The 12,485-nt window shown below is 45.6% G+C and overlaps 1 protein-coding gene across 1 annotated transcript in view; it reads right to left on the reverse strand.

Annotated features, from left to right (window-relative positions):
• The window catches only part of MEIOB (meiosis specific with OB-fold), a 1,518,339-nt gene that overhangs the window by 169,399 nt on the left and 1,336,455 nt on the right, over window positions 1-12,485 (reverse strand). The window lies entirely within an intron of this gene.

Below are 12,485 nucleotides of genomic sequence, written 5' to 3' on the forward strand. Positions count from 1 at the left end.
AAAGACAAATCATGGCGTCCAATTCTGGACTTATCTACTCTAAACACATTTCTGGACATTCCAAAATTCAAGATGCTGACTCTTCAGCAGTTACTTCCTATGCTAGGTAAAGATACCTGGTTGGTAACTCTAGACTTAAAAGAGGCTTACCTCCGCTTCAAAGCAGGCTATCTGCATTACCAGTTCTCTGCACTGCCCTTTGGCTTATCTACTGCACCCAGGGTCTTCACAAAGTGCCTGGCTCCAGTAATTGCATTTTGCAGGCAAAGAAATATTCAAATATATCCATACCTGGATAATTGTGTAATTCAGGCAGAAAACAGGGACATTCTTCAAAAACATCTGGCATTTGTAAAAAAAGGTTTTAACTTGTCTAGGGTACACCATAATCGAAAAGAAATCACAACTGGTACCCTCTCAAAAAATTACATTCCTGGGTGCAAGCATGAATACAACTGCCCAGATGGCTTACCTTATGCCAGAAAAGCAAATTCATTTGGTGACTTACTTCAAACAGGTGTCCACAAAAACCCTCCTACCTGCAAGACAGGTTCTGCAAGCCTTGGGGTTCATGGCCTCCTGCAATCTTCTAATTCCATATGCAAGACTGCATATGAGGAAACTTCAGTGGTACTTAAAGAGTTTATGGAGTCAACATTGTCACAGCCTGGAAACAATGATTCCTATCATATCATGCCTGCAACTGAAGTTCCTATGGTGGGCAGAGGCCTGCCACCAAAACAAGGGAATGCCATTCATTCCACCCCCCGCCGCCCAAACCCTAACTACAGACACATCAGACTATGCTTGGGGGGGCTCATCTGGCAGGGAAGTGCATTCAGGGCAAATGGAGCCCAAATCAAATGCACCTTCATATCAATCAAAAAGAGATGCTAGCTGTACAGAATGCACTGACAGCCTTCAAGGACTACCTTCATCCAGGAAATTAATGAGAAAGACAGACAACACCACAGTTATGTGGTACATAAACAAGCATGGGGGTACACACTCCTACACCCTTTGTAGACTAGCCATGGCATTGTGGAACACGGCTTTGACCTATCAGATTCAACTACAAGCTCAATTCCTGCCAGGAAAGCTGAATACTCTGGCAGACGAACTAAGCAGAAATCTCATGGACCCACACGAATGGAGACTGGAACCACATATTTTCAACATGTTGGCATGCAACTGGGAGAGTCCAGACATAGATCTTTATGCCTCACCCCAGAACTATCAGTTGGACAAATTCTGCACAAGAACTCATCACAAAAAAGCCTGGAAAGTGGATGCTTTGTCATTCAGCTGGAAAAACCTATCAGTCTATGCCTTTCCCCCTCTGCCTCTGCTCTCCAAAGATCTACTAAAAGTCAAACAGGACAAACCAAAAATGATTTTGATTGCTCCAGACTGGCCTCGCCAACACTGGTACCCACTCCTGCGCAATGTGTCACACCTTCCACCGTGGCACCTGCCTTAGACACCTTACTTACTGTCTCAGCTGAACAACCAAATTCTGTACACTCAGCTCCAAACTTTGAATCTTGCAGTGTGGCTAATCACCTAAATTCACTCTTGGCATCCCTCAGCAAACCTGTGATGGATGTCATTTTGGAAGGAAGAAGGCCTAGTACTAGAAAATCTTATGATGACAAATGGAAAAGATTCTGTGCCTGGAATCAATCACAAGGGATAAGCACAACAGTGCCCAATATTCCTCAGATTTTGCAATATTTAACTGAGATGCTTCACAAGGGCCTGTCCTTTTCTTCCTAAAAATCCATGCCTCGGCCATTTCAGCTCATTACAACACAGAACCTCCCCTCTTCTCTCATCCTCTGCTAAAGCAGTATCTCAGAGGGGCCAAAAGCTTAAGACCACCCAGGAGAGCTCCACCCCTGTCTGGGACCTCAATTTTGTATTGGAAAAACTCACTCTCCCTCCTTTTGAGCCAGCTGCTACTGCAGACTTAAAATTTCTCTCCTGGAAAACAGCTTTCCTTTTAGCAGTCACTTCAGGTAGAAGGATTTCCAAATTGCAGGTTCTTATGGCAGTGGAGCCTTTTATTCATTTTCATGCAGACAGGGGGGTCTCTCAGGACCAATCCATCCTTCATGCCTAAGGTGGTATCCAGTGTGGCTCTTAATCAGACCATTCATTTGCCAACTTTCTTTCCCAATCCACAGAACAAGGGGGAACGGATTCTGCATTCATTGGATGTACACAGACAACTTACATTTTACTTAAACAGGAAAAAAATCTCAAAGAAAATCTGAACAACTACTGGTGGCATTTGCTGCAGGGGCAGAGGGAAAGGCTATTTGAAAGCAGACTATTTCCAAATGGATAAGCCATTGTATTTGTTTCTGCTATATGCACCATGGTAAAACTATCCCCCAGGGGATCAGATCTCATTCCACCAGGGCAGGATCTACTTCTACATCCTTTCTCAGAGGTATTCCTACCAGAGACATTCTAGAAGCTGCTACCTGGAGCTCAGTCCATACGTTCACCAAACATTACCATTTACCTTTCTTCTCTAAATCCAGAGCTGGCTTTGCCTCTGCTGTCCTGCACAGCCTTGTAACTGGTCCTAATGCTGTATAAATCCATCCTCCCAACCATAGCTTTGGGAATCTACCCAAATGTAATGACTGCAACAGTGAAACATGAAGAACATAGTACAGTTGTGTACACTTACCTTAAATGTAGATGTCTGAGTGTATTCACTGTTGCAGTCCTGATTACCCTCCCTCCAACCCCCTGCTTTTTCTCTTACTATACCTCTTCTTTCCTTTACTATGCTTAAAAGCCTTTTTGGTGTATTTGCTTTTGTTTGGAGGTATATATTTTTGTGTTTTTAATTACTTAAATATTTAGCTCCCCTTTTGGGGGGCACCTGACATCTGGGGCAAGAAAAACTGATGTAATGGCGTCAGCTGCATGTTTTATACCCCTGACGACCTGACATCATGGAAGAAGGGACAGCAACTGACGCAGGACCCAAGACTTTGTTAATCAGGCTGACGGAGGGCAACCTGCCAGCAGATTACCCAAATGTAATGACTGCAACAGTGAATACACTTGAACATGTACATTTATGGTAAGTGTACACAACTGTACTTTCCTAGGACTTTCAAAATCGTCTTTGCCTTCACCTTCTTTCTGGGTAGAAAGTTGGCTATTTGTTGTCTGAGAACAGAAACCCTGTTGGGAGCCAGGTGTGCCATCATGGAGATGGTGTTGAGATCTGCGCCTATGAATGTAATATGTTGACAGGGCAATAAAGGCAGATTTTTGTAAATTCACTGTCATCCCTAACCGAGAACGAGTTTGAAGAGTGGTGCCTCGCCTGCTGAAGTAGATGCTTGGTGGTGGCAGTTAGGAGCCAGTCGTCTAGGTATGGAAACACTTGGAATCCCAGACATCTCAAGTGAGCCGTGACTACTGCCATGCATTTGGTGAACACTCTGGGGGCTGTAGTGAGACCAAATGGCAGAGCTCGAAACTGATAATGACTGGCTCCCAGGCGGAAGTGTAAGTGACTCATTGATGCTCTGTCCATTTTTATGTGGTAGTACGCATCTTGGCGGTCTATTGGGCGCATCCAATCATCTTTCCCTAAAAAGGGAAGAACTGACTGCAGTGTCACCATTTGGAACTTGGACTTCTTCATGGATTCGTTTAGTTTGCTGAGATCCACTATGGGTCTCCAGCCCCCTGTTCTTTTTGGCACTAAAAAGAATCTTGAGTAAGTTCCGAATCCTATTTGGTCTTCAGGGACTTTTTGGATGACTCTTTTGTCTAGCAACTTTTGAATTTCTATAGTTGTATGTTCCCTCTGACTGGGTGGAACATCCGGGATTGTTCTAATCTGTGGGACAGGAGGGCAAAAAGGAATGGAATAGCCTCTGGATATTATACTTTGTACCCACTTGTCTCATGTGATATCTCGCCGTGCTACTGGGTACAAAGTTAACCCCCCCCCCGACTGCCTCCAGAGCAGAGCGCTGGTAGGGCCGGCTGCAAAAGGAATCACGGTCACCCTGGTTTTGCAGACCCCCTCTGCCTCTAGGATGACAACTAGCATTATTGCCTCCCCCTTTGCCCCTGGGGAAGGGTTCACCTTGTGCGTCTTGAAAAACTCCCTGGGATCTTTTGAACCACATTTTCCACTCTTCTGACCTTTAGGGTAAGGTCTTGAAGGTATGGAAAAACATACTCCAATGGCAACGAGAGTTTTCCCTTCCTGCTCGTATCTGGTGAGTGTGTCCTTGACATTGGGTCCAAAAAGTGAGGAACCATCAAAAGGGGCATTGGTAAAGATAGACTTGAAAGGCTCCGCAAAGTTACACAAGCTCATCCAGAAGTGTCTCCTCAGGGAAACTCCTGAACCCGCTGCGCTGCTCGCTCCACCTGCTGCATAGGATTATAGTCTCATGGAGGAGTTAACAATGGAATTTAAGGTAGAGAGCTGAGAGGTCACCTTTTCTGATACCCCCACAGCCAATGAACCTTGGAGAGTATCTCCTAACTTCTTCAGGAGATCTCTTTGTAGTCTCATAAAGTGCGTAAGGTAGTTCAGCGATCTAAGGGTAAAAGTCTCTAACAAAAAAATATGCTTCCCATATCTGTCCATTGTTTGAAAGTCCTTGTTCAGTGGATGGACAGATGAAGACGTTTCAGAAAGTTCCTTCTTGGTGGCTGCTGCTACCACCATAGCATCTACAGGAATGCCTTTCGTGTGAAATTTTTTTTCAGAAGGGGCTGATAAGAACTTATTTGGCTTCCGAGGGACTGGTTCCATAGTGTCTGGTGACTCCCACGCCTTTCGACTAACCAACTCCAATAGCTCATCAAAAGGCAGAGACATCCAGGAGGCTGAAGGTTGAGATCCAAAAGCTTTCAGGTACACCGACTCCTCATCAGAAGGGTTGAGGATTTTCCAGCCGCCTCTCTGTTTCAGGATTTCTAGGATATCTGTAAATGAGATATCTTCAGAGGATGACCGTGGGGACCCTTCTGACTCCTCGAGGTCAGTGTCAGGGGTGATGGACTCATTAGGGGAGTCTACATGCTTCCTCTTGCATGTTCTCTTTCGAGGAGCCTCCTCCGAAGGGTATTCTGGGGAGGTCTCGGAAGAGTGGGGTTTGCCCAATGGGGCTCCCTGAGAGTCTGAATCTCTGCTGTCCTGTGGATGAGGTGGTGCCGAGACAGAAGCCTTGGGGGAAGAATACCAGTATCCTTGTGTAGAGCTGTAGGCAGGGACAGCACACTCCTCATCAGCTCGAAGGCAGATCCCCCTGGCTCCGAGGACACCTCCAGTTCTGAGGAAACAGAGGGAATCCACAGCTCCATGGAGATCAGCTCTGAGGCTGATGTACGAGCCAAACCGAAGCTCCGAGAGGTGAACTCGGAACTGAAGAAACTCTGGTCTGAGCACCCCCCCCCCCTGGTGCCGACCAGAGAACTTCGGCTCCAAGACACCCCGGACAGCACCGAGATTGTCGGAGCAGGGATCAGTTCCAAAATCTGCTGAAGGGATCTCGGAACCGAAGAGTCTACAGCAAGCGGTACCTGGCATTCTGGCTCCGAAGATCCAGCTTGGGTCAGAGGAGGAATAATCGTGGATGAAATAGCTTTGGATGGCTCCGAAGGCGGTTGGGTCGGAGCTAAAAACAATTTAGCCAGCGTCGGCGACTTCAAAAGTCTGCACAAGACCCTGTCCACATCATTGTCTGATAAACCCCTAGAGGACCTAGAGGAGATGGTTGGTGAGTGAGATCTCTCCAGTATGGGAGATCTCAAGGTAGGGGAGAGACTGGTAGAAGTTCAGTGGACCAGCTCAGAAAAAAAGTCTCTTTCGGCTCCGAAGACCATGGAGCCGAAGGACTTGATTTGTCCAAATCTATGATCTCTCTCAGTTCCGCCGGCTGTGGAGCTGAAGAGGTCAAAATATCAGAAGTTTTAGTCAATTTTTGAGGAGGCTCCAAAAGAGCCAAAGAAGAGGGAGATGGTCTCTTTGTAGCTTTGTTACTTTTAGTGGAAGGGGACTTGCTAGAAGAAGAAGTAATTTGTAGAGCTTCATCAAAGGAAGGTTTCAGGAGTCCCTTGAGAATTAACTTGTTTTTTCTTTCCTGTACTACACGGGAGCTGAAAGAATGACAGAATGTACATGTCTCTTGGATGTGAATGGCCCCTAAACAGTAAACACAAATATTATGCCCATCTGTGATAGACATTTTTTGTGCACATTTCTGGGACGTTTTAAAGCCTGATGGCTTAGGTCCCTTCTCTCTAGTTTCTGTAGATATAATAAGAAGGAACACAACTAATACCAAAAAGGAAGTAAGAAGTAATTATACCTTTATAGAAAAACTAACACACACACAAAGGTTAATATTCTACCAAACACTATAATAAAGAAGGACATCTACTGAAAAAGGCGAAAAAACACAGGAACAGCTCTGCCCTCTAAGTTAAACAGGCACTAGGCTTGCTAACTTAAACGGACCTAGTAGAGCTACAAAAAAGGAAACAAAGAACAAAACCTTTTAAGATAAACGTGTATTTAGCTCTCTAAAATGAGCTAATATACGCAGATAACTATTGTACAGTAACCTACTACTACACCACTACAAAAACTGATGGAAAAAATAGAAAATGGTCTTGCGATTAATGACAGCCAACAAGCAAGCACACAGTAGCAAGATTAAACTGCACTATTAACTACATCATACTAAAAATAGAGAAGAACAAGTATCTAAACAACTAACTAAATATATAGAAAAAATATGAATCTTTAAAGAACTTAGCCATGGCCAAGAAGAGAGCATCTGAACTCGCGAAGCGGCAAATGAGATCTGAGGAATTACACCACTGCATGATGGGATACCTTTTCTGCTACAAGCCAGGTTAGAGACTTCGAGCTAGTGTATTCGGCCGAGTCAGAGCCGAGGATCAGCTCCGAACCCATCCAGTAAGAATGATGGCGAGATAGGACAACATAACATAATACGTCTCCCTTTACAGATCCTGATGCTGATGAATGGTCTTGAACTTGTAGAACTGGCACTTTATATTGAAGCAAGGATTTGACACTGGTAGAGTTTTATAGGAAGGACAGTCTTGACTGGGACGCACTAAATAAGATGGGTGTGCTATAAGGTATATATATATGAATTTTAAGGTGATGATGTGCATAGTACAATATCTGTCTGGATTCTAGATTGAATATGTAAAAGGTAAATGACTTTAAATAAAAAATAAGAAGTTATGTACTCACCATAACGTTGCATGTGAGTTGTTCATCTTGCCTTCATTCTTAACTGATGGGTTCAGAGCCAATCCCACGGCTCCGGTATGGCCACATGCAAAGCTCTAGGTCTTCCAGTAGCTCAAGGCCAAGTCCCTATCCCATGACGCACTGTGAATTACCTCAGATCTTGTTTGCTCCATATACTATAACCATATATAATAGTTATTCTCGTAAAGAAGGGAAGAAGAATTTGAGCAACAAGGATGAAACCAACATCTAGGTCAACTATCAGCCAGGAGGGGGTAGAAGGGAGGGACGTAAGAATGAAGGCGAGATGAACAACTCACATGGAACATTATGGTGAGTACATAACTTCTTAATGTGAAGTTGTTCAATCTCGCCGTTCATTCTTAACTGACAGGTAGAGTCCCAAGCACTATCAATCTCGGGTGGCTCATGGGAGCACATTTCTCAGGACCGTAGACCCAAAGGAGGCTCTATCCTTGGAGGCCTTATCAACTCTGTAATGAGGGATAAAGGTATGAGGTTGTGACCAAGTGGCTGCTACACAAATATTATCGAGGGGAAGTTTGGCTGAAAATGCAAAGGATGTAGAAACTGCTCTGGTTGAGTGAGCTTTAATCTTGTGTTGCAAAGGCATATTAGCAGCTGAATAGCAAAGGTGATATAATCAGATAACCATTTAGACAGAGTTGTTTTAGCCACTGGTCTACCTTTCCTGGATTCAGAGAATAAAACAAAGAGCTGGTCTGATTTCCTGAAATCTTTTGTTCCATCCAAATCTGAGCTGTCTGTGAACATCAAGATGGTGCAGCATATACTCTAACTTGTTGGAATGATTAGGGAAGAAAATTGGTAACTCAATAACTTGGTTAATATTGGTTTCTGAACAAACTTTGGGCAAAAATGAAGGATTTGTCCTAAGTGATACTCTGTCAGCATGAAAAATCAAATAAGGAGGGTTGATAGATAAAGCCTGAAGCTCTGACACTCTGTGGGCAGAAGTAATAACTACCAGAAAAATGGTTTTCCACAACAAATATTTGAGGTCACAAGATGATGCTGGTTCAAACGGAGGGAGAATTATACGTGAAAGCATAACATTTAGATTTCATGGAGAATAGGGAGTTTTCACAGGTGGGAAATGTCCCCTTGAGAAAACTTTGGATAACTTGTGGGACATGATATTTAAACCGTCAACCCCAAGATGAAAATTAGAAATAGCAGCCAACTGAACTCGAACTTTTGCTGCTGCCGCTCCTTTGTTAAAGATCATAGTCAAGAATTCTAGTATGGATGTCATGGGGGCTTAGTAAGGATCATTATTATTTTTAGAGGCCATTATGGAAAATCTCTTCCACTTACTAAGATATAATTTCCTAGTGGAGGGCTTATGAGAAGACAAAAGGATCTGTTCTGTCTCATTGGAAAAGTTATGAAGCCTGGCTATGAGGGGAACTGGAGCAGCCAAGCTGTCAGCTTCAATGACTGTAGAGAGGGATGAAGGTCCCCCAACGGGTGTGTCAGGAGGTCTGGATCTGGGTCCAGAATCCAGGGATCCTCCAAGAGATGAGGTTGAAGGAATGAGAACCAAATCTGCCGAGGCCAATGAGGGGCTATAAGAATGATGGTCCTTCCCAGGGATTTTGCTTTCTGTAGATCCTTGGGTATCAATGGTATTGGTGGAAATGCATAGAGGAGACTGGCAAAAGGTCACAGCAAGGCTGGCCCCATTTGCGGAAAATCCTGTCCGCAATCTCTTTCTTGAGGGACCACTCGTGTGGCAACAAGATTGCCCTGCTTAGTTTGTCTATCATGCTGGATCTCCCTGGGATGTGCGTTGCCAACAGAAAGTGCTGGGAGGAAACAGCCCACTGCCAAACTCAGGGTTTCTCGGCAAAGGGGGTAAGATCTGGTTCCCCCATGTTTGTTCAAATATCAGACTACTGACAGTGTCTGTCTGAATTGCAATCGTTCCTAGAGGAAGAGAGTCCTGGAAGTACTGCAACGCCAAAAGTACTGCTCTCATCTCCAAGACATTGATATGTAAATGTGACTCCTGATCGGTCCATGTGCCTTGGGCAGTTTTTCCCTGAAAATGCCCCCACCCTATCAGGGAAGCGTCCGTGGTCACAATGGCCACTGGATGGGGTTGAACAACGGGGCATCCTATGGTGACATGAAGAGATGTCACCCACCACTGAAGGTCTTTCTTGCAAGAGCTTAATCAATATTGTGTGGTCCATGCCTGAATCAGTTGATGCCTGGTGGTGGCGGCAAGGAGCCAATCATCGAGGTATGGAAACACCTGGAATCCTAGACGCCTCAGGTGAGCAGTGACCACTGCCATGCATTTGGTGAACACTCTGGGGGCTGTAGTGAGACCAAAGGGCAGGGCTTGGAACTGATAATGTTTGGCTCTCAGCCAGAAATGCAGGTGATCTCTGGATGGCCTGGCCATCTTTATGTGATAATATGCATCCTTGAGCTCTATTGAGCACATCCAATTGTCTGTTCCTAAAAAGGGGAGTATAGACTGAAGCGTGACCATCCGGAACTTCTCTTTCTTTACATATTGGCTGAGTCTGCTGAGGTCCAAAATAAGTCTCCAGGCCCCTGTTTTCTTTGCAACCAAAAAGAATCTTGAGTAAATTCTGGATCCTGCTTGGTCTGCCGGGACTGGCTGGATGACTCTTTTTTTCTAGCAACTTTCGGACCTCTACAGTTGCCTGTTCCCTGCAACTGGGTGGAACATCCGGGATTCTCCTTATGGTTGGTGGGGGTGCGGCGAATGGTATGAAGTACCCTCTGGAAATGATACTTTGTACCCAGCTGTCATTTGTTATTTTTAGCCAGGTGTCTGGGTACAAAGATAAGTGACCCCCCGACTGCCTCCAGAGCAGGACAGTCAGGCCTCCTTTCAGGAACGCTGGTAGGGTTGCCCAGAGAAGTGATCTCTTGTCACCCTGGTGTTGCAGACCTCCTCTGCCGCGAGGGTGGCATCTTCCATTATTACCCCCTCCTCTGTCCCTGGAGGGGGGGTTCACCACATGTGTCCTGAAAGGCTCCTTGGGCTTTCCGGAACCACATTTTCCCTCCCCTTTAACCTTTGGGATAAGGCTGGGTAGGGGTGGAAAACCAGACTCTGATGGCAGAGTCTTTCCCTCCTGTTCACACCTGGTCAAGGTTTCTTCACTTTAGGCCCAAAAAGGGATGAGCCATGAAAGGGAGTGTTCACGAAGGACGATTTGAAGGGCTCCGTGAAGGAACACACGTGCATCCTGGAATATCTTCTAAGAGTGACTCCTGTACCCGCTGCCCTACTCATTCCATCAGCTGCCTCTGATATGGGACGCATGGATGAGTTGGCAATAGAATTTAGGGTGGAAAGCTGGGCAGCAACTTTATCAGAGGCTCCTGCAGCTACTGTACCCTGAACAGTATCTCCCAACTCCTTAAGGAGATCTCTTTGCAACCTAGTAAAATGGGTTAAGTAGTTCAGTGAACGGAGAGCAAAAGTCGTTGAACTGAACATGCGTTTCCCATATCTATCCATAATCCTAGACTCTCTATTAGGAGATGGATAGACGAGGAAGTCTCAGACATTTCCTTTTTGGTGGCTGCCGCCACCGCCATAGCATCAACAGGAGCTACTTTAGCTAAGAATGTTTTGTCTAGTGGGGCTGATATAAATTTGTTAGGCTTCCTAGGGACAGGCTCCGTAGAGTCCGGTGACTCCCATGCCTTTCGAGAAACCAGCTGCATGAGCTCAGCAAAGGGCAGAGACACCCAAGAGGTTGAGGGCTGAGACCCGAAAGCCTTCATGAGAACTGACTCATCCTCAGAAGGGTTTTTGGACTGCCACTCACCCTTCTGCCTAAGGATCTCAAGTATCTCAGCAAAGGAAATATCCTAAGATGGGGACCGTGGGGACCCTTCTGACTCATCCAAGTCAGTAGCAGATGTTAAAGACTCCTGTGGGGAGTCCAAGTGTCTCCTCTTGCACAATCTCTTCCTAGGGGCCTCCTCAGTGGGGGCTTCTGGAGAGGTCTCAGAAAAGCAGGGGCCACCCTGTGGGGCTACCTGGGGCTCTGGGTCTCTACGCTTAGCCTGGATCATGGAAGCAGAAGCAGACAATGGCACTTTAGGGGATGAGGAAGCAAGGCCTGAAGCTGAGGATGCCTTGGGAGACAAAACTCTCCTAATGGCACCAAAGGCACCACTGCTTTGATGGGAAGGAGTCAACAGATCCGAGGAAACCGTCAAACCCTCCCACACCGAAGCAGTGGGCTCCGAGCCTGAGGTAGAAGCTGAGCTCATCCGAGCCGAAGCCCCGAGAGGAAGAGTCAGCACTGACAAGTTGGTTCGACTATCCTCTCCCGATCCGACTGGAGAGTATCTGCTCCTAGAATCCCCGGTCAGCACCAAGGATATCAGAGTGGATGGAGCTGAGGACACTGGAACAGGCTTCGACCCCAAAGGCTCCACAATCAACAGGTCTGATTCTTCAGACTCCGAAGGACCGGTATGGCTCGAAGGAGTAGATGAAGCAGGAGTAGTGGTCTTTGGCTCCAAAGCCACTTGGGTTGGAGCTGACAACAGTTTAGCAAGTCCTGGTGCCTGTAGAAGCTTCTGCAACAATCGATCCATATCCAAATCTGAAAGGCTGTCAGATGACCTAGATGAATGAACAGATGGTGCCAACTGAAGTAATGGTGACTGAGGCACTTCAGATACCGGCTCCAAGGCTTTAGGCTGGCTCCAAAAAGAAAGGACAGTCGGCTCCGAAACCTGTGGAGCCGATGTCGCAGACTTATCAGATTTTTTTACTTTTCTGAGTGTTTGGAATCCTTAGATTTGACAGATGTCTTGGATGACTTAGAAGATTTGCTTGCAACATCCTGGTCACTCAATGCCTCTTGAAAAGGGTGTTTTATCAAACCCCTGTCCATTAATTTCCTTTTTCTCTCTAGCAAAACCCTGGATGAAAAGGAATGGCAGATAGCAGATAGCACAAGATTCTTGTAAGTGGACAGCCCCTAAACAATATACACAGGTAACATGCCCATCAGTCACTGACATTTTTTGATTACAGTCCGGACATTTTTTAAAACCGGATTTGGGATGTTTGTCCTTATCATCCACCATGTTACTATCCTAATCACACACAAGATCAAAAAATTAGTATGAAAAATAATAGGCTCTA

The sequence above is a fragment of the Protopterus annectens genome, chromosome 12.part0, assembly GCF_019279795.1.
Source record: "Protopterus annectens isolate FY-2018-M chromosome 12.part0, PAN1.0, whole genome shotgun sequence".
Classification (NCBI taxonomy): Eukaryota; Metazoa; Chordata; order Ceratodontiformes; family Protopteridae; genus Protopterus; species Protopterus annectens.